A 20689-nucleotide genomic window follows, 5' to 3' on the forward strand; every position below is an offset into this window, starting at 1 on the left:
CTGAAGTGCTGGTGATGCAACCACAGCTTACTGCAGTCTCAACCTCCTGGGCTCAAGCGATCTTCTCACTCCTCTCACCTCAGTCTCTCAAGTAGCTGGGACTACAGATGCACGCCACCATGCTTAGCTAATTGTTAAATGTTTTGTAGAGCTGGAGTCTTGGTGTTGCCCATGCTAGTCTTGAACTCCTGGGTTCAAATACTACTTTTGCTCCAGCCTCCCAGAGTGCTGGGATTACAGGCGTGAGTCATCATACCCAGCCTGATGTTCAGAGTTTTTAATGATAATTTTTTTCTCATTGTGGAATATTCTTCAATGAAGTAATGAGTAAACTCATAAAGTAATGTGGATTCTTCTCTTTGTCAACATTGTGGCATTTAAATTTCTGTGCTTCTTAACAGAAGTTCTGATTTTGGAATGGAGTAAAATGCTTCGATACCAGGCATGCTCCAGGAAGGTATCGTAGGTAATAAAACTATTCAAATACAGTAAACCTTGTGATCAAAACTTTATAATCAGTGATGATATAAAAATGAACACCAAAACATTACTCAATTTCCCTTGAATTGGACTGATAGTAGAGCGACTGAGCCAGAACCAACGCTGTGGCTCCTCTCTTGTACAGGTTCCTTGCTTTCATAAGTCTGATTCTTGGGAATCTCAACAGATTGTCAGGGCCAATTTTTGTCCAGCCTAGGAAAATTGGTAGCAAAGCCAGAATTTTATTCACTCATGACAGTGGCAAGAGCACTTTCTGAAGTTGAGCTGAGCAGGGCAATCAGAGAAATACATAGCAGGGATGGAATGAAATGAAAAATAGCTGAACATTTAACAAATACTGTGTTGACCATTGCTATTATATGTTTGAATGGGCTCAAAGAAGAGACCTAAGAGGACACCTGACAATGCCTCATGAATCATTTCAAGCAACAAGAATCTACTTTAGTGTAGCCTGTCCTAAAGCATCTGCAGGATATTTACATTAAAATTGGACCACAACAACTTCTGAGTTTTTAGATTAATTGTGATGGCTTTATAATGCCAAGATAATGCTCCTTCTTCCATCAACCATAATTTTATTATATTTATAAATGTAAATTTACATTTACATATATATTTAATGGTTTATGATCAATTTACATATATAAATATAAGTTTCTTTTGAAAACCTTACACATCTTCTACTTTCCAGTCATATGTTGCTATTTACTAACTAAAACAATGCACTGTTAATGGTCTACTTTTATTTTTCCAGCTTTCTTCTTGCTGATGACATGATTCGTGTTTGAATCTGTTGACAAGATTCTGAAAGCCGAACAGAGAATTCTGGCACTGCACTGGGTAGGAAAAAGGTATATTCATAAAACACATAATATACACTTTTGAAAAATTGATAACTATGCTATTTCACAAAAATGGAAGTTTATATGCTTTCTCTTATTTTTAATTTATAAGTAAAAATATACGAAACATATGCATAAAAAAGTAGAGTACATAGTCTTTTATATTCAGATGACAACTGGCTTTTTAATTATAATTTTGAGACTCATTATGATGGTAATGCCTCTAAACTGGCAGATGATAGCAACATTTCTTTTCTTTTCATTTTCTTAATGAGATACACTTTTTCTGAAGTTGTGAAAGCTTTTTTCTCCACTGAAAAATGTTTTTTGGAACATTTGTTGCTACTTTTTTGTTGTTGCTTCAAAATAAATATTTGGGATTACAATGGATAGGTCACATATTTTAGAAAATTTCTATAGGCTATTAAGCATTCCAGGGTATGATTCTGTTAATACATACAAAAATGTAATATTGCTGAAGCCAGACAAATATTTTCTAATTTACTGGCAGAAACATTCCATGGGCATCTATCTGTGTGTGCGTGAAATCCCTGTTTGTCTTTTCAAAAGTGTTATACTCTTGGGAACAGGCACTGAAAGTTTGACCACAGATCTAGAGCTGAAAATCATTTTCTAATTTATCGATTGACTAGTCATTATGGGGGCAACTGCAGAAAAAGGATGAAGGAAAGGAATTCTGTTGTTCGGGAGAAGTTTGTCACCAGTAAGATTGAAAGGGAAATCTCCTTTTGTTCATACCTGAAAAGAATAATGAAATAGTGTTCGTCTTGCATAATGACTTAAAGTTCATTTGTTCAGAAATCTGCTCTTACAGTGTTATGACTTATGTTCCCACCGTTTCAAGATGCAAGTATATGTGTGAAAACCCTTAGAATTAATGGTAGTGGTTACCTCTTTTACAAACAAAATTGTTAAAATCCCAAATAATATTATTAAAATACTTATAACTCAGGCTTCACATATTCACAGACAAATGAAACAATATAATATAGAAGAAAACATAGCGAATAATGGATTTTTATGCTAACAAAAGTGGAATAAATCACAACAAAATTATTCCAAACAAAAATTCTATAGGTTTACAGGCAAAAATACCAATATAAATAAAATTAAAAGGCAAGTGACAAACTGAGACTACTACTTCTAATAAGTATGACAAACATCAAATGTAAAGAGCAGTTATAAGACACTAGTATCTTAATTTAAAATATAATGAGATATAAGAACAAGTAGTTAATAAGGAATATAACTGTAATACAAAAGCTTATAAAAGGGATGCAAAGTTAGGCCTCACTTATCTAACTACGGGAAAGTAATTTGGAATATTATAACAAGAGTGTAAAGAGACGGACATTTTCAATAATTCTGGGAAAACCTTGTATTTGTTCAACTTTCCAGGAAGGAATTTGACCACTTCTGTTAACAGCCTTAAATGCTTTCAAAGCATTCTATGCAAGATTCCATTGCTATTAGTTTGGGAGATATTTAGTTGCAAGTTATCCAGATCCAACATAACTGTTTAAACAAGATAAAATTTGATATTTCTTTTAAGTCAATTTTCATATATTTGTAAGTGGAAGAATTTGAGATAGATTTAACTGTTCAGCAGTAGAGCAGTGGCTAGATAAATTTGAACACATTTATATGATGGGATATTATGCAACCAGAATGAAATGAGTATTTCATTTGATATTTGATATTTAAAGTTTGATATTTGATATTTAAAATTATTTTCTAAAGAGTTTTAAAGGATATAAAATTATGCATAATGCAATGTTAAATTAAAAAAATCAGAGTCTACACTAAAGATCTAATGTGTTTCCAAGTTTGTGGGTACATACGTACACATACGTATGCATGTTTATATCTCCACATGTGCCTATATATTACAAACACAGGAAAATTAATAGAAAAAATAATAAACACATCAAATATAATTAACTCTGGATATGGACTCATGAGAAGTTTTAATTTTCTTCATAGTTTACAGGGTTTTTAAATAGTAAGTATAATTTAATATTAAAATTTGAGAAATATAAAAGGTATGGATTTTCAGAAGATATACATAAGTTGCTAAGTGCCTCTGTTTGTTACGATACTATATATATATATCTCTCTGTTCAAGGAGAGTTGAAACAGCCCAGCACCCATCCCTTTGGTTATGTTTTCCCAAAGTTGGGTTGAAATGAGGATTCCTGCTCAGTAGATCCATACAACCACTTAGACATCTTGATCATATTGCAGCCTGACTGCCTCTTTTAGTTTAGGGCAGTTCAAGGTACCATGCTGCAGTTCAGTGGCATTGGATAAACACACGAAGGCTTCTGGTATACATGCCTATTTCAAAGGCACAAAGCAAAACTTGTGTGTAAGTGGAAGAGGTTGAATACTGCAGTTCTGGATTAAGATTTTTTTTTTTTTAAAGTATTATGTTACCTTAGAATATTAGAAGAGTGTGAATTTAACTCTAAGATGAGTGAAAAATCACAATTTGATAGCAATGTGAGAAAATATTTGTGGAAATGACAGTGAGAGCCTTTTTTTTTCCCGTTCAAAACCTAAACTGACTTAACTCTTTGAACTTGTAAGAGAAGCATGATGTTTAGGAGCATAGACCTTGGAGACAGATTGTTTGGATCTGTCTCCTAATTATACCACTTATACCTGTTTACTGTTGGTTTGTTCCTTCACTGCTATTGCTCAGACTTCTCATGTGTCAAAGATAAATAATAATGGAAAACATACCATGCAAATAGTTACTATGTGGACACTGGTGTGACTAGTGTTTAAAGTTCATTAAGCAAAATAGACTTTAAAGCCCAAACCATTACTAGAGAGAGAGTCACTTTATAAATGATTCAAGTTTCAATTCAGTAGGAAGACAGAATGATTTTAAATCTCAATGCCCCTAATAACATCATCTTGAAGTGTATTAAGGAATAATTGATAGAACAACAAGAGAAATAAAAAACTGTATAATAGCAGTGATATTAATTCACTTGTCTTAGTAATTGATACAATAAAATAGAAAAATTGGTGAGGATTTAGTTGAATGGCAAGATTAAGAAACATGACCTTATAGATATGTGTGGAACCTTGCATACAACTGTAAAATTTACATTATTTTCAAGCACATAAGAGACAATGATAAACATTGACCATAGTCTAAGTCACTGAATATCTCATTAAATTAAGCCCCAACCATTTTCCAAGAATTAAAATTATACCACAATGAAATTAAGCTGCAAACAAAAATAGAGCTAGGAATATAGTTTCACAATTAAAAAGAAATCTCAGGCCGGGCGCGGTGGCTCAAGCCTATAATCCCAGCACTTTGGGAGGCCGAGGCGGGCAGATCACGAGGTTAGGAGATCGAGACCATCCTGGCTAACACGGTGAAACCCTGTCTCTACTAAAAATAGAAGAAAGTTAGCTGGGCCTGGTGGCAGGCGCCTGTAATCCCAGCTACTTGGGAGGCTGAGGCAGGAGAATGGCGTGAACCCGGGAGGCGGAGCTTGCAGTGAGCCGAGATTGCGCCACTGCACTCCAGCCTGGGGCACAGAGCAAGACTCCGTCTCAAAAAAAAAAAAAAAAAAAAAAAAAAAGAAATCACAAGGGAAATTAGAAAGTTTTTGGACTAACAATAATAGATATCCTACATATAACAAAATTGTAGAATGCCTATAAGAAGTGTTTACTGGGAAATTTATAACCTAAATGAATATATTGTAAAAACAAAGGGCAAAAATTAATAGGCCAATAATTCCTCTCAAGAAGTTATAAAACAACAAAATAAACTCAGTGTAGTAGAAGGAAGGAATTAATTAAAGTAAGAACAAAATTAACAAGGTGGAAAACAGTCATGTAACAAAGAGGACTAAGAAAGCCAAAAAACTGATTGTTGGAAAAAGTGAATAAATGTTTCAAACCTCTGATGAGACTGAGCTACAATGCAAGAAAAATGGGCAGATTACCAATATCAGTATTGAAAAAGGAGACACCACAACAGATGTGTATAATGCCAAAATTTGCTGAAAAGAAATAGAGAACTTGAATAGTTCTATAACTGTAAAGGAAATTTAATTCAGTAATCAAAAATCATCCGATAAAGCAAAAGCAAAAATCTTGACCAAGATGACTTTGCAGGCAAATTCAAAGAAGAAATAAGTCTAACCTTTTTTTTTTTTTTTTTTTTTTTTTTTTTTTGAGACCGAGTCTCACTGGGTGGCCCAGGCTAGAGTACAGTGGTCTGATCTTGACTTACTGCAACCTCTGCCTCACAGGTTCAAGTGATTCTTGTGCCTCAGCCTCCCAAGTAGCTGGTATTACAGGCTCATGTCACCATGCTTGGCTAATTTCTTTTATTTAGTAGAGATGGGGTTTTACTATGTTGGCCAGGTTGGTCTCAAATTCCTGACCTCAAGTGATTCACCTGCCTTGGCCTCCCAAAGTCTGGAATTACAGGCGTGAGCTGCTGCACCCAGCCGAAGTCTAATCTTACATAATTTTTTATTTTCAAAAGATAGAAGAGGTAACAATCCGAATTCATTTAATAATTATCATATAATTTTCATACCAAAGCTGATGAGAATAGTATGAAAAAGGACTTACAGGCCAGTTCCTCTTGTGATTATAAGTGGAAATATCCTCAACAGAATATTAGCAATTCAAATTTGGCAATATATAAAAATAATCATTTAATAAAAAATTATGGCCAAGTTGGTTTGTTCCAGAAATACAAGGTTTGATAATATGTAAAAAAATAAACAATAAAGATTAAAACAAAGTATCATATGATCATTTCAATAAATGCAGGGCAAGCATTTAATGAAATTCAACATCTAGCCGGGCGAGGTGGCGGGCGCCTGTAGTCCCAGCTACTCGGGAGGCTGAGGCAGGAGAATGGCGTAAACCCGTGAGGTGGAGCTTGCAGTGAGCTGAGATCCGGCCACAGCACTCCAGCCTGGGCGGCAGAGAGAGACTCCGTCTCAAAAAAAAAAAAAAAAACAGAAATTCAACATCTATTTCTTGTATTTAAAATTTTTTGGAAAACTAAAAGCAGGGAGGAACTTCCTTAATGTGATATAAAATACATACAGCAAAGATAAATTGTAATAGTAAAATGTTAAAGGCTTTCCTTCTGTGTTCAAGAACAAGACAAGGATATTTGCTATCACCCCTGGCATTTAGTATTTTTCTAGAAATGCTAGTCAATGCAGTAAAGAAAGATAAGGAAATAAAGTTACTAGGATTGAACAAGAAACAACCATTGTTACTGGCACACGATATGAGTTAAGAAGACAATTTTGCTAGACTGATACATATAATGTACAGTGTTTCTATGTATCAGCATCCTTTTTTTCTAGTTTCTCGTAGTAAGAGATGCGCAATATTTCTATGGGGAAAATTGTGAAACATTATTAAGTAATATTTTCTAAGGCTGATATGAATGATGAGATATACCATATTCAGGCATTGAAAAGATCTAGTATTGTAAAGATGTCTCTTCCTTATTGATTTATAAGTACCATGCCATCACAATAAATATGCTGTTTTTGTCTTTGTTTCTTATCTGTACTGTGTGTGTGTGTGAGAGAGAGAGAGAGAGAGAGGGAGAAATGTCACAAGTTAATTCTAAAATGCCAAAGACAAAAGATAGTCAAGATACTCTTTATAAAGGAGTAATGTGTAGGAAGACTTGCCCTACACATATTATTAAGCTCTGTTAATTCAGAAAGTGTGACATCCCTGCATGGATAGACAAGTAGGCAAATGAGAGACAATAGAGAACTCAGACTCCTGCAAATATGGATACTTTATTTCTAATAAGGGCAGTCCTTTAAAGTAGTAGAGAAATAAATTTTCAATACTTGGATATTGAGAAAATTGATTTTCTATGTAAAAAATAAGATTGGATCTCTACTTCACATCACACAGAAAAATCAATTTTAGTTGGCCCAAACCTAAGTGTAAGGGACAGAACAATATTGAAAGACTCTAAGATTATAACCTGGGAATATGACTTAGGAGTAGAGAAGGGTTCTTTAAGCCATAAAAGCACACAGCGCATTTTCTTGTTGTTGTTTATCAGAAAACACCATAAAAAGAGTGAAAAACGGGACCTAGAGTAATAGAATAAATTTCCAAAACATCATTGATGAGGTTGGTATTCAGAACTGATTTTTAAAAAAACTACAAGTCATTGATAAAGTTCACACAATCCAGTAGAAAAAGGCAAAAGAAGAAATCCAAATGGACAATAATTTGATAATGTTCAATATATGAAATAATGTCCAAGATATGAAAAAATCCTTAAAATCAGTAGTAGCCAGGAGATACAACATAAACTCATAATGAGATTCCACTACCCATGCCTCAGAATAGAGAAAAGTAAAATGTCTAGCAGTTCAAAGCATTGACAAGGTTGGAGAGCAACAGCAACACTCATCTAGGGCTTGTTGGGATGTAAATTGGAACAACTACTCTTAGATACAGGACCTAGTAAAGTTGAAATTTGTAGCCCTTGCTTAAGCAATAGCAACTCTGTTATTCCTAGAGATAAATATCCTAGAGAAATATGTGCATGTATGTGTCAGAAGACATCTACAAGATGGGTTACAGGAGAAATATTTGTATTTGCCAAAAATCTGGAAATAACTCAGCTGTAATCAGCAAGTTGGAAAATTATAGAACAATCGTACCATGACATGTGAAGTATTGAAAATGGAAGAATCTTAGTGCTGTAATTCATATTAGCTGGAAAAATCAAGACACATCAGAAAACACACAGGATGATTCCAGGCAAACTAAATTATATCATTTAGGAATGCACTGTAGATAGGAAGACTGAAGAAAAGCAAGAAATACTAGTGTAGAGTGCTGATATCTAGGAACGAGGAAAGAGGTTGAGGTCAGGGTGGAGAATTTGTGTCCAGGAACACCTCTAACTCAAGAGACAGTGCCAGTAATGACCTGTGTGGTGCTTCCATGGGCATGTGCTTTATTACTATGTGTTAAACTGAGCATATTTTCTATATATATCTCATGATAGATAAGTGTTAAAATAATAGAGCAAATAATTGATAGATTTTATTAATTTTTAAGTGGTGTTTTATGCTTTAAGTGGGAGAAATATCCTGGCAAATAGTGTAAATTAAGTGGAGACATCTTTCAAAATTAAGTAAAATAATTGAAGGTCTTATAAAGAGTTCCCCACATTAGGCTGGGCATGGTAGCTTACACCTGTAATCCCAGCACTTTGGGAGGCTGATGCAGGTGGATCACGAGTTCAGGAGTTCAACACCAGCCTGGCCAAGATGGTGAAACCCTGTCTCTACTAAAAATATACAAAAATTAGCCAGGCATGGTGGTGGGTGCCTGCAATCCCAGCCACTTGGGAGGCTGAGGCAGAGAATTGCTTGAACCCAGGAGGTGGAGGTTGCAGTGAGCCGAGATCTCGCCACTGCACTCCAGCCTGGACGACAAAGCGAGACTCCATCTCAGAAAAAGAAAAAGAGTTCCCAACATTAGAAATCAAGAAAAATAGCATAGTAAAATAAGCATTTATTCTGTCCAGTATTCTGGAAAAGAATACCAGGCTGGGCATGGTGGCTCATGCCAGTAATTCCAGCATTTTGGGAGAGCGAGGTGAGAAGATGCCTTGAGCTCAGGAGCTCGAGATCAGCCTGGGTGACGTAGGAAGACTTGTCTCTTTAAAAAAAAAAAAAAAAAAATTGCATGGTGGAAGATGCCTGTATTCCTAGCTACTCTGGAGGCTGAGTCAGTAGAATACCTTTAGCCCAGGAGTTCAAGGCTGCAGTGAGTTGTCTTCATGCCAGCTGGGCCACAAAGCAAGACCCTGTCTCAAAAACCAACCAACCAACAAACAAACAAAAACATAAGAATAAAAATAAAGAAATGTGATAAAGGGTAGTAAGCATAGAAGGGTATTAGACTGAATGGAATAAAAATGTTTTGAGAACTCTAAAGTTATGGATGTTTACATATATTTTTGAGTACTTCTCTGTGTTAAAAATCCTTTCCAACAAATCAATAGTAGTCACAAAAACGCTTAGGTGATCACCAGATTATGTCCTGAATTGACCAAAACCAACACAACAAAATAAGAAACTTCACATAGGTATTATACATCCAAGATTTTATGAAGTTAAATTGAGGATAATGATTAGTTATACCATTGGTGTCAGTATATTTTTGCTTTGCTTATCTCTTTCTGTGTTAACATTCTTTTAAAATGTCACTGCATTTATAGTTATTTGCTTTAACCATTTAGCCACTTAATAATTTGTGATCCTAAGTGGTTGTCATTTGTACACGCCTTTTGGTCACCTTTCTCTTTTACTTGCAAATAAGCAAGCTCTTTGCTTTAACTATTTATCAAATCCAATCACTTTTTTTCCTCAGTCACCCTAATCTACAAAGTAAAACACTTTATTGCTTGAAAAAGGAAAATAATCCCAATATACTGTAAATTGTCAAGTGAGTTCTATATAATTAAAGATTACCCTGCAATATACAATTTTTAAGGCATTTATCCCGACAGGGTTCACTGGCCTTTGAGAATGAGCCACTTTGTTGACAAATCTATCATCTAAATTGTGCAACATTAATGAGAACTCTGGACAGCACACTCTTACATTTTAATGGGGATGGCAGTTAAAAAATATGCACACACCAAAACAAAATACTGAATATGACTGCAATTGATTTTTAAAAGGTCTGCCACCTGTAGATAAAAATGTGCATTACTCTGAACACATAATAATTAACAAGAATGAAAAACCTTGGCCAAATCTGATGACCCTCTGAAATAAAAATCCTGGTTATTACTTTAATAAAGAAGGCACATATTTTAGGTTGCACAAATAAAGGCTCCTGAGGCTACATACCTGTGCACCTAATTGTTCCTGCTTTACAATTTCATCCTCATTTCTCTTGTAACGTATGGTAGAATTGATTCCTGAAAGTAGTGTTTGGATGTACATCCTTTGTTTCTTAATAATTCATTATATGATCATATATCTTCTGAAAGGTATAACATTTCTGTTGTAGTCTATTTCTATTTCTCATTGTCTTTCAGAACCTTTATAAATCATTGTAAATTGTCTCTTATTGTACACCTAAATATCTTGAGTAAGACTCCTTTTTCTAATATACTTTCAGTTTAGTCTTACCAAGATAATGAAACATTTTCGGTAAAACACCATGCAAGGCAGGCTAAAGGAATACTTACATCTAATGCTACCATACTCTTACAATTTTTTTCTTAACACAACATTATTTGTTTAAATGCCTGATTATACTTGATTGTCTTCGTGCTCTACATACAAATATTTTATCTGAATAAGTTAGCATACAATTATTAGATGTATTTTCTGGGTGTTTCAAGTGTATGTACATGTAATTCACTAGGAGAGTTTTACTAGCACACTTTCAAATTACAGAGTTAATTTCAAAAGCTATGTCAATTTAAGTAACATAATGCCATCTCAGTAGAAATGCTGCATTTTCCTGATCTTGGAACTAGATATTGCTACTTGAGTAGCCAATACTGATCCACCTGAAGCAGCCCTCAAACTGTAGCCTGGCAGAATATAATGGTCTTACGTACACTTTTTTTGGCTATGGCTTTTCAGTTTCCTCTTTGATTAAAAATATGTGTGAATCTCTCAAAAGTTATGGGACAATTTGAGTTTTATTACTTTTTTAAAAGTCAGATGACAAAATCTACTCCTTAATAATATAACAATAATTGCTTAGGCATCATTCTGTTGTCCAGCAATTATTTGTAATGAAGAGGATTTTTACTTCCAAATAAAATAATACATGAACTTTTGACTAAAAGCCTTTAACATAATATATGTGAGCAAGCAATTGCTTATTGTTTGTGTTTCTTTAGAAAGACAAAGAAGTTGTCCTAACAAGAATAATTTAAGTAAAAACCGTGAACCCAAACTGTTTTCGTAGTACTTTCTGCAAAGTTAGATCACAGAAATTCTAGATTATACATCGTCTCAGTGGAAGTGTTGCCCACAGTCACATTCTGTAAATGCAAATATATTTGGCATACATAAGTGAGGTTGAAGTGCTGAGATTAATTGTCAAATGAATATAAAAATATTCCCTAATTCATAATTACAAATTGTTTTGTTTTTTTCTTACATAATGCTCATATCTATGCATCTTTTAGATAATTTGTAAAGAGTAACTTGCATTTTATGAGTCATTGGTGTTTTATGATATTCTATGATATAACAAAATATAAACATGATGTTTGGACTGTAATTGGGGAATATAACTCCCCTCATAACATGGTAAGGTTTTTGTTTGTTTGCTTTCTTTTCTTTTGTTTTCTTTTTGAGACAGGGTCTTGCTCCGTTGCCCAGGCTGGAGTGCAGTGATGTCATCTTGGCTTACTGCAACCTTGACCTCCTGGGCTCAAGTGTTCCTCCCACCTCAGCCTCCTGAGTAGCACAAGTGTTATCCTAGGCATTTCAAATCTTTGTGACAGATATGGTTTCAAGGCAGATGTGTATTTAGAAAAAAGTTACAATTTTATACCATTACCAATATGAATTCTAGAAGGATTAGAGATTTAAATTCTTATCAAAAGAAACAATAAAAATACTAAGAGACAGTGTTGGTGAATAGAAGTAGGAGGAGGATTGAAAGTCCTTTTAAAGCATTACACCAAAGGCAATAATCACCAAAGAAAAATTGTGATAGGTTTGATCACATAAATGAAAAAGCTTCTTTGCATCTTAAATGATAAGACTGACAGACAAATGGAAATCTAAGATATGTATTTGCAGTACCGTAGGTGGAACAACATAAATTGCCATTTTTGTTAAAACTGGTCAACTATTGGCATTTTCCTATGTTCAACAGATGCAATTAGGATATCATTTAAACTGCTTACAAATTAATAGAAACAGAAATAATAGAAATAATTAATAAGAGAAGGAAGTCAAATGAAGAATAAACATAAAATGTTCGATTTTTATAAATCATTAAGTAATTCAACTTAAATTGAGATCATCGTTCATTTAGCAAATTGGTGAAGATAAAAAATGCCACAGTAATCAATGCTGAAGAAATTGCAGTGAGATGAAACCTGTCACTTTCTGTGTCCAGTTGTGTCAAGTTTGTTACTGCACCATAACCATTTCACACAGTGCGCATTAAAAGTCTGTTAATGTTGATGCTTATGCTTCTAGCAATTTGCCATATATATATAATATATGTGTGTGTATGTAGTTATATATTTATATTTAGTTATACATATATGCATAATTATAGCTAAAAGGATGTAGTGTTAATAGTAACACAAAACTGAAAACAACCTGTTTATTAAAAATGGACCCTGGGCCAGGCACGGTGGCTCAGCCTGTAATTCTAGCACTTTGAGAGACTGAGGCAGATGGATCATTTGAGTCCAGGAGTTCATGACCAGTCTGGGCAACATGGTGAAACCCCATCTCCACCAAGCAAACAAACAAACAAACAAAAAACCACACACAAAATTCAGCCAGGATGATGGTATGCACCTGTAGTCCCAGCTCCTCGGGAGGTCAAGACTGCAGTGAGCCATGATCATGCCACTGCATTCCAGCCTGGGTGACAGAATGCAACCCTGTCTCAAGAAAAATAAGACTCTGGTTAGGTAAATTGTGGTGGTCGTGTATGATGCAGTATTAATTTTATTGAAAAATAATTTTATAATGACATGAGAAAACACATCAGGGTCATAGTAAATATTCAAGAAATATTGGTTGAATGAGTACGTATGTGCACATGCATGCATAGAACAAGAGTGTATGGATAACACTAAAATGCTTTACCTACACTATAGGATTATAACTGATTTCAAAATTTATTCTTCTCGATTTATGTTTCAGCTACTTTTCTTTAATGAACATATATTACTTTCATTTTAAGAAAAATGCACATCACTTTTAAACCATAAATATCAATGTAGTAGTCTTTATATATTATTTTCCTTTTTTTTTTTTTTTTGAGATGGTGTCTCGCTCTTTTGCCCAGTCTGGAGTACAGTGGCATGATCTCAGCTCACTACAATCTCCCCTTCCTGGACTGAAGCGATTTTCCCACCTCAGCCTCGAAAATAGCTAAGACTGAAGGTGCATACCATCACTCTCAGCTAACTTTTTTGTATTTTACTGAGTTTTGCCATGTTGCCTAGGCTGGTCTCGAATTCCTGTGCTCAAGGGCCCGGCTCAACTTCCCAAAATGTTAAGATTACAGGTGTGAGCCCCACACCCGGCCATATTATTTCTAATGAGAGCATTTTCTATATACATGGATTACTATTTCAACTTAGAATCTAAGCTTTTTTTTTTTTTTTTTTTTGAGATATAGTCTTGTACTGTTGCCCAGGCTGGAGTGCAGTGGCACTATCTTGGCTCACTGCAAGCTCCGCCTCCCGGGTTCATGCCATTCTCCTGTCTCAGCCTCCTGAGTAGCTGGGACTACAGGCGCCCCCGCCACCATTCCTGGCTAATTTTTTGTATTTTTAGTAGAGACGGAGTTTCACCATATTAACCAGGATGGTCTCCATCTCCTGACCACGTGATCTGCCCGCCTCGGCCTCTCAAAGTGCTGGGATTACAGGGTGAGCCACCGTGCCCGTCCCTAATTTTTTAATTAGAAAAAATCTAGAGGAACAAAATGTTTTTTGAAAATTTCAGTATATTGAAACTCAAGTCTACATGGCAGAATAATATGCTGTAACAGTGACAACAAGTTTATCCAATGTTTGCTCAGAAAATCCCCATGGTAAGTTGGGGGACACACTGCTTCCGGAGACAGCGGGTTTTTGGGTTGATCTGCCTCCCCTAGTTGGGTAGTTCTTCCTGTCGTATCAAATTTTGCCTTAATTTGAATTCACTGGGTTCCCCTGTCGCTGAGAACAATACTCCAGATTTGGGATATTTAGAATACTTTGAAAATAAATTCAGGATCCTTTATAATAGACATCATCCCTTATTGTGATATTCACCTTTTGAAAACTCAAATCCTTCTACCACTCTTCTAGTGTTTTTGTAGTCACTTTTCCCTTTAGTAATGAAGCAGTTATCTCGTGAGCATGATTCCTATCCATGAATTGACAGATATATTTACAGTGGGATTTTTTTAAGGCTCTGCATTTCCACCTTTTCCCCACACTTTTATAATCGAATGCCTTAATTTGAAGACGTGATGATTGTAATGAAAGGATGCAGAGGATGAAGCAAATTATTAAAATAAAGATAAATACATTTGATAGCTCATTCAAATGAACTCACCTATTTGACTCTAAAGGAACTCCCTTTACAAAACGAATTCTGTGTTCTCCCATTGTTCAACACACCTCAGATGGTGAGGTTTCAATAAGTGAGTTTTAGTACCTGAACATTTTTCTATTTTTAAACTTTGTACTGATATCAAAATTCATAGACCAATATTTAAATTTTAGGAAAAATATAACTTTTCAACAGCAAGAAAAATGTGTGTGTTTTTTAAAGAAAATGTATACATTGACTAGCTATTTTAGAAAGGAATGACAGAAATTTAATAGAACTCAATGTGTTGATTGACTCTTAAATAGCAAATACCAAGATATCTATCTAATGCCATTGGAATACAGAAGAATAGGCTAAACTGGACAGAAACGGAAGCTTAAAGCAAAGGTTAACCTTTTAAAAACCCTTGTCACATCTTTATCCCCTCATCTCTCCCTTATGTTTTATGAGTATTGTTATTTAAAAGTAAAAAAAAAAAAAAAAAAAAAAAAAAAGTCAGTGTACTTAAATTACATTAAAAATCAAGCCTGAAGACTATTTATGAGGCAGAAATAATCCAACTATTATTTCTGGTGTAAAAAGTTGTTGAAATAACATCATTTGCCCAGAAGCTGTTTTCCAACCTAATAACTCTTAGAATTATGATCTAAATTTATAGAAGATTAAGACTGCATAACTACTAGAAAGTACAAGTGTGCAGGAATGCCAGCAGAGGATAAATCTGATTTGAAATTTCTTTGAGGAACTTCTAGTTTGAAACAGCAGCCCTGTGAAAGTAGAAATGCTAAGTAGGCAAATATTGCTCAGCAAATTTATTTTAGTTACATATATACTGAGTACTTGCATAGCAATCTCCGAGATGTTCATTACCTAAGATTTTATTCTATTTTCTTGATTTTAACGATATGCTTAGGTTATCTTTGAACAAAATACTCGAAATGTGCAGAAACAAAGATTAATATATTCTGTATTGTTTCATCTTCCTTTTAGTAATTTCTTGTTATTTATTTATTATTTATTTATTTTTGAGATGGAGTCTCGCTCTGTCACCCAGGCTGGGGTGCAGTGGCGTGATCTCAGCTCACTGCAAGCTCCGCCTCCTGCGTTCACGCCATTCTCCTGCCTCAGCCTCCCCAGCAGCTGGGACTACAGGCGCCCGCCACCATGCCTGGCTAATTTTTTGTGTTTTTAGTACAGATGGGGTTTCACCATGTTAGCCAGGATGGTATCGATCTCCTGATCTCATGCTCCACCCACCTCGGCCTCCCAAAGTGCTGGGATTACAGGCGTGAGCCACCACCCCTGACCTAGTAATTTCTTTCTTTCTTTCTTTTTTTTTGAGATGGAGTCTTGCTCTGTCACCCAGGCTGGAGTGCAGTGGTGCAATCTTGGCTCACTGCAACCTCTGCCTCCTGGTTCAAGCCGTTTTCCTGCCTCAGCCTCTTGAGTAGCTGGGATTACAGGCACATGCCATCACGCCCGGCTAATTTTTGTACTTTTTTTTTGTAGAGATGAGGTTTCATCATGTCAGCCAGTCTGGGCTTGAACTCCTGACCTCAGGTAATCTGCCTACCTCAGCCTCCCAAAGTGCTAGGATTACAGGCATGAGCCACCACGCCCAATCCAGTAATTTCTTTATGAGAAAGAAATTACTGGGATTTCTGCAATGTATGATTAGTGCAATGTATGTTGCACTCCTGGTCTACTGATGGTAATCCCGTTTCAGATATGCCTACTACCTATCCTCTCTAGTCTTTTGTCAGAAGTTGTGTCAAGAGTTGGATGGAAAAGGAGGCAGAAAACGGGTTGTTGCAGAGGACACAAGAATAAGGAAAATGGGACCTTTGTCTTCAAAAATGTTAGAGTGGAGCTAGAGGTGAGAGAGGAGAAAATGCATCAGTCCCTCCAGTGAAAGGAAGAATGCAAAGGTTAATAGCTCACTTCTGAGCTCTTTGCATCCAGAAGCTGTCCATATTAGGAATGCCATTTGTCTCAAGATGGGGTCACCTTGCTATGAGTTTAATGGTGGGCATTTGGTTTAATGTTTGCCCATGTAGATTATCTGAATCCCACTTCTTTTAGAGCCAACAATCTCAAATTTGTTGCCTCACAACATCTGGGAGAAACCATTGTTTGTCAGTGGTGACAAACAATATTTAGGAAAAGTGGTTTGAGGGATATGTGGTTTTTTTGGAGGTATTTTGAAATCTACCTCTAAACTAAGGCAGAGATGCAAGGAGATGTGTCTTTGAATGCCTTCTAATGACCTCAAGGAAGTGGTTTCTAAGACCTATGCTTTAGTATGGTGTCACTGTCATTGATTGAGGGCTACTGTAAGAACGAGTCCCATAAAACTCATTATACCCATCGAGAATTGCATTGCAGAAATGTTTCAGTGCAACCTACAGTTTGTAGTCTCTGAGACTCCTTGGGAGAAATTTCTGACTCCACTTACATGTTATGTTGCCCCTGAGCAGTAGTCTATTTTTATCTAATGATGAGTGTGAATTGTATACCTAATCAGTACTCTTTTTTGCCATTCACTACTAAAATGGTGCCAAATTTGAAGTCTCCGTAGCCAAAGATATAAACATTTATGGAATGTATTTACCTCAATACAACCTCTCATTTTTATTTTCACAATCTCATGCTTTTAAAATTGATATATTTTGGTATATTTCATATATCAGAAATAGAAGAGGTTTCGCAGGCTTGGGATGGAGGAAGAAGAGGCTATGGAGTAGAAGTGGGAATCCAAAAAGGCAAAGCTAAGACAATGGTATTTGAGTGGGGCCTTGAATGGTGGAAGTGAGCAGAGAACTGAGACAGGATGCGCGAAGGTGCAGAGATAGAAAAAACTGTGTAGTTCAGTATGGCTCAGAAATATTAAGGCAGTAGTGACACATAAGTCTGTCAATTTCAGGTCATTAAATTCAACCTGCTAATCTTGTCTAATTTGGTGAATAGTGAGATGCCATTGATTTTTTTTTTTTTTTTCCTATAGGGGTAGTGTCAATATTCAGCATATGCTGTGTTTATGTCCTCAAAGATTTTTCTGGTGTGTGGTGTGGTGTGGCTTTGGGGTGGGTATGTGGGAGTGGATTTTGGAATTCAAGAAACCAAAAGTAAAATGTTACATAGGTTCCCCAATAGAAACTGTGTAAATGCCTTAAAGAGAGTGGGTGTTGGGAGCAATGGTAAATCCAAGTAAGGGAAATTCAATGGAATGATCCTTTGCTACAAAGTCCTTAATGGCTCATAGACTCCAAAACTGTTCAGGATGAGTCCATCAGCTACCTTTTCTGCTAAAAATTTTAGTCACATTGATTGAAGTACTACAAAGGGTAAATAATGAAAGTATGAAAAGAGAGTTTTAAAATGTGCTCTTGCTGTACATATACAGTTTTCTTCCTCTAAAATTTAGCATTTCCTATTATTTCACATTCTGCATGTAAAATCTCAATGACAAGGATATAGTTAGCATATATTAAACACTCATAAGCATTTTATAAATATTTTACATGTTTGAACTCATTGAACCCTCAAAACAAACCTATAAGAATTAGTATTATTATCATCATCTTGGTTTTAATTTGGGAATCCGAGGCATGCACAAATTAAAGTGCCCTTGTCCAAGCTTACACAAGTAGAATTAAATGAACCAACCAGGATGTGAGTCTAGATAATCTTACTGCAAAGCTCACACTCTTAATAGTATAGTGCTTCATCAGCCCAACTTTGAGAAATTATTACCTAAATTTCATTTTTTTCCCCAATGACTAAAAATATGGATTTCTTATTAACTGGTAAGATTGATTGTTAATCACTTAGAATTTCAGCACTTTAGAATAAGAAGAGAGCTAAGAGACATGTGATCCAACTTCACATTCCTTGCAGAAAACCTCTTCACAACATTATGATAGATGACTTCTCTTCATCATAAGTACTTTAAGAAAAAAAAAATCACTACTTAAGGAAGTCCATTCCACTTTGCAGGAGCTCTGTTAGAAAAGTAACCACCCGAAATCATCTCTCTTCCCCTGTGCTATACTCATTAAACATCAATTAAAATGTATTGGTTAGCAATAGGTATATTGTAATAATAATGATGGCTAACATTTATTACATGCTCGCTGTGTGCTGGGCACTTTTCTAAATGTTTTTCTATGGATTAACTCTTTTAGTCATCGTAACAATCCTATGATATGGCTACTAAGTTAGAGGAAGATTGAATAATTTACCTAAGGTCACTTTGTTGGTAGTGGAAACGAGATCTCTATTCCCATATAACTCAGTCATAAACTCCAATGTCTCCTGATTAATGGGACAGCCATCATACTCCTTCTCAGTGAATCCGTGAAAACAATGCTTCATCATGCTCTTCTCCAGTGTGTCTCTTTTCCACAGATACAGCTTTTATTCTGTTATTTCTTCCTCTCTCCCTCTTATACCATTGCCACCCACTCCTCTCATACCATTGCCATCTTACCCTTTGAGTTAGTGAGGAAGGCCTTTTAAGCTTATCTTTCCAAGAAATGTTTATTTCTGCATCTCTGTCTTTGTGCTTGTAGTTCTATTTGGAATTTTTTTCTTTATTCTTATTACCACTTCTTAATATCCAATTTGTCTTTCAAAGTCAAATCCAACACCAAACTTCTTCAAGATGACTTCTCTGTAAATAACGAAATAAAATTCCTCTCCCTTACTAAAGTATTTTACATGTTTGAACTCATTTTTTTGGAATTATGGAATCTAAAATATACACGATGACACTAACAGTATTTAGGCTGTTTCAATGTCCCACCGACTATAGAAATTCTTTTATTTTGTTCTTTTATACATCATCACCCAACTTGAATGTTTTAGTAATGGGTATTCATTACTTATCAAGCCAGCCTGATGTATTGTTGGACACATATAATACTTAGAAAAGTTTTCCGTTTAATAAGTCAAAATTTTCTTCCTTGTAACTGCTTGTTATTGATCTTAGCTGTTTCATTTAATCTATTTCATTGATCATATTCCATTTAGCATTTTGTAGTATGTTAATTGTATGGTTCTCAAAATTTGGTCTTCAGTAACTTTGAAAATGCCTTGTACTTAGGAATCACAATTTATGTTTTTCTATTTCCCTCTGTACCTTACATACTTAGCACAGTCTACATATGCAATAAATACACAGTAAACAATGCATTGAACTATGTTAATAGCTCAATATGCATGTATATGTAATTATATACACACAATGTATAAACATGTTTTTCTTAGTTTAGCCTAATATTTACACACAATAGTCTACAACATTTGCAAAACTCATGTGCGCACTCTCACTCGCTTGCTTGCTCTCTCACTTGCTCTCTTTCTGTCTCTCACTTGTGCTCCCCAACACTGTTCCACATTGAATATATAGAATGCCAAGTTCCTAATATGTTCAACAAATTTTTAACATACTTTTATGACAAACATTACTTTTGCACCAACCTAAAGGTACATTAATCTATTTTGCTCTGTAGGAAACACCACCAGAAATCTAGATACATTACCTATTGATTGGCAACCTAAAAAGATAGTGTCTTCCATCCTGGAGAGGTGGCCTAGAAGAGTGGTTAAGAATGGAGCCTTTGGGCTCACCAGAGCTTGACTGCCGTTGTCTAACGGTGCGATCATGGACAACTTCTGTAACTACTTGTTGCTTAGTTTTTCCATCTCTAAAATTGAGATAATAGTACCTATTTCACAGAGATTTGGACATTAAATGAATTAATGTATATAAAGTACATAGAGTACATATCTAGACTTCAGTATATGTTATTATTGCTAAAAAGCACTCACCTAGTATCTGAAAAAATCTTATAGCTAAGATAATACAGGAAATAGCTCTAATGATTCCTAGTGATCAAGTTTACTTTAGTTTATTTTCCACAACTCCATAGACCTTAATATTCTTCAAGAGAAATTCTTATGATTTTTGCTTTTTACTGGAACAGCTAGATCAAGAAGCTT

General features: G+C 35.2%; 1 protein-coding gene across 3 annotated transcripts in view; it reads left to right on the forward strand.

The window, feature by feature from the left end:
- The window catches only part of SOX5 (SRY-box transcription factor 5), a 1052575-nt gene that overhangs the window by 289730 nt on the left and 742156 nt on the right, over positions 1 to 20689 (forward strand). For all 3 annotated transcript variants that reach the window (XM_033222675.1, XM_033222676.1, XM_033222677.1), the window contains exon 4: positions 1256 to 1352. The gene's annotated coding sequence lies outside the window, so the exon portion shown is untranslated. The remainder of the gene's footprint in view (positions 1 to 1255; positions 1353 to 20689) is intronic.

This window comes from Trachypithecus francoisi, unplaced genomic scaffold (genome assembly GCF_009764315.1).
Source record: "Trachypithecus francoisi isolate TF-2019V2 unplaced genomic scaffold, Tfra_2.0 Lachesis_group11, whole genome shotgun sequence".
NCBI classification, from domain to species: Eukaryota; Metazoa; Chordata; class Mammalia; order Primates; family Cercopithecidae; genus Trachypithecus; species Trachypithecus francoisi.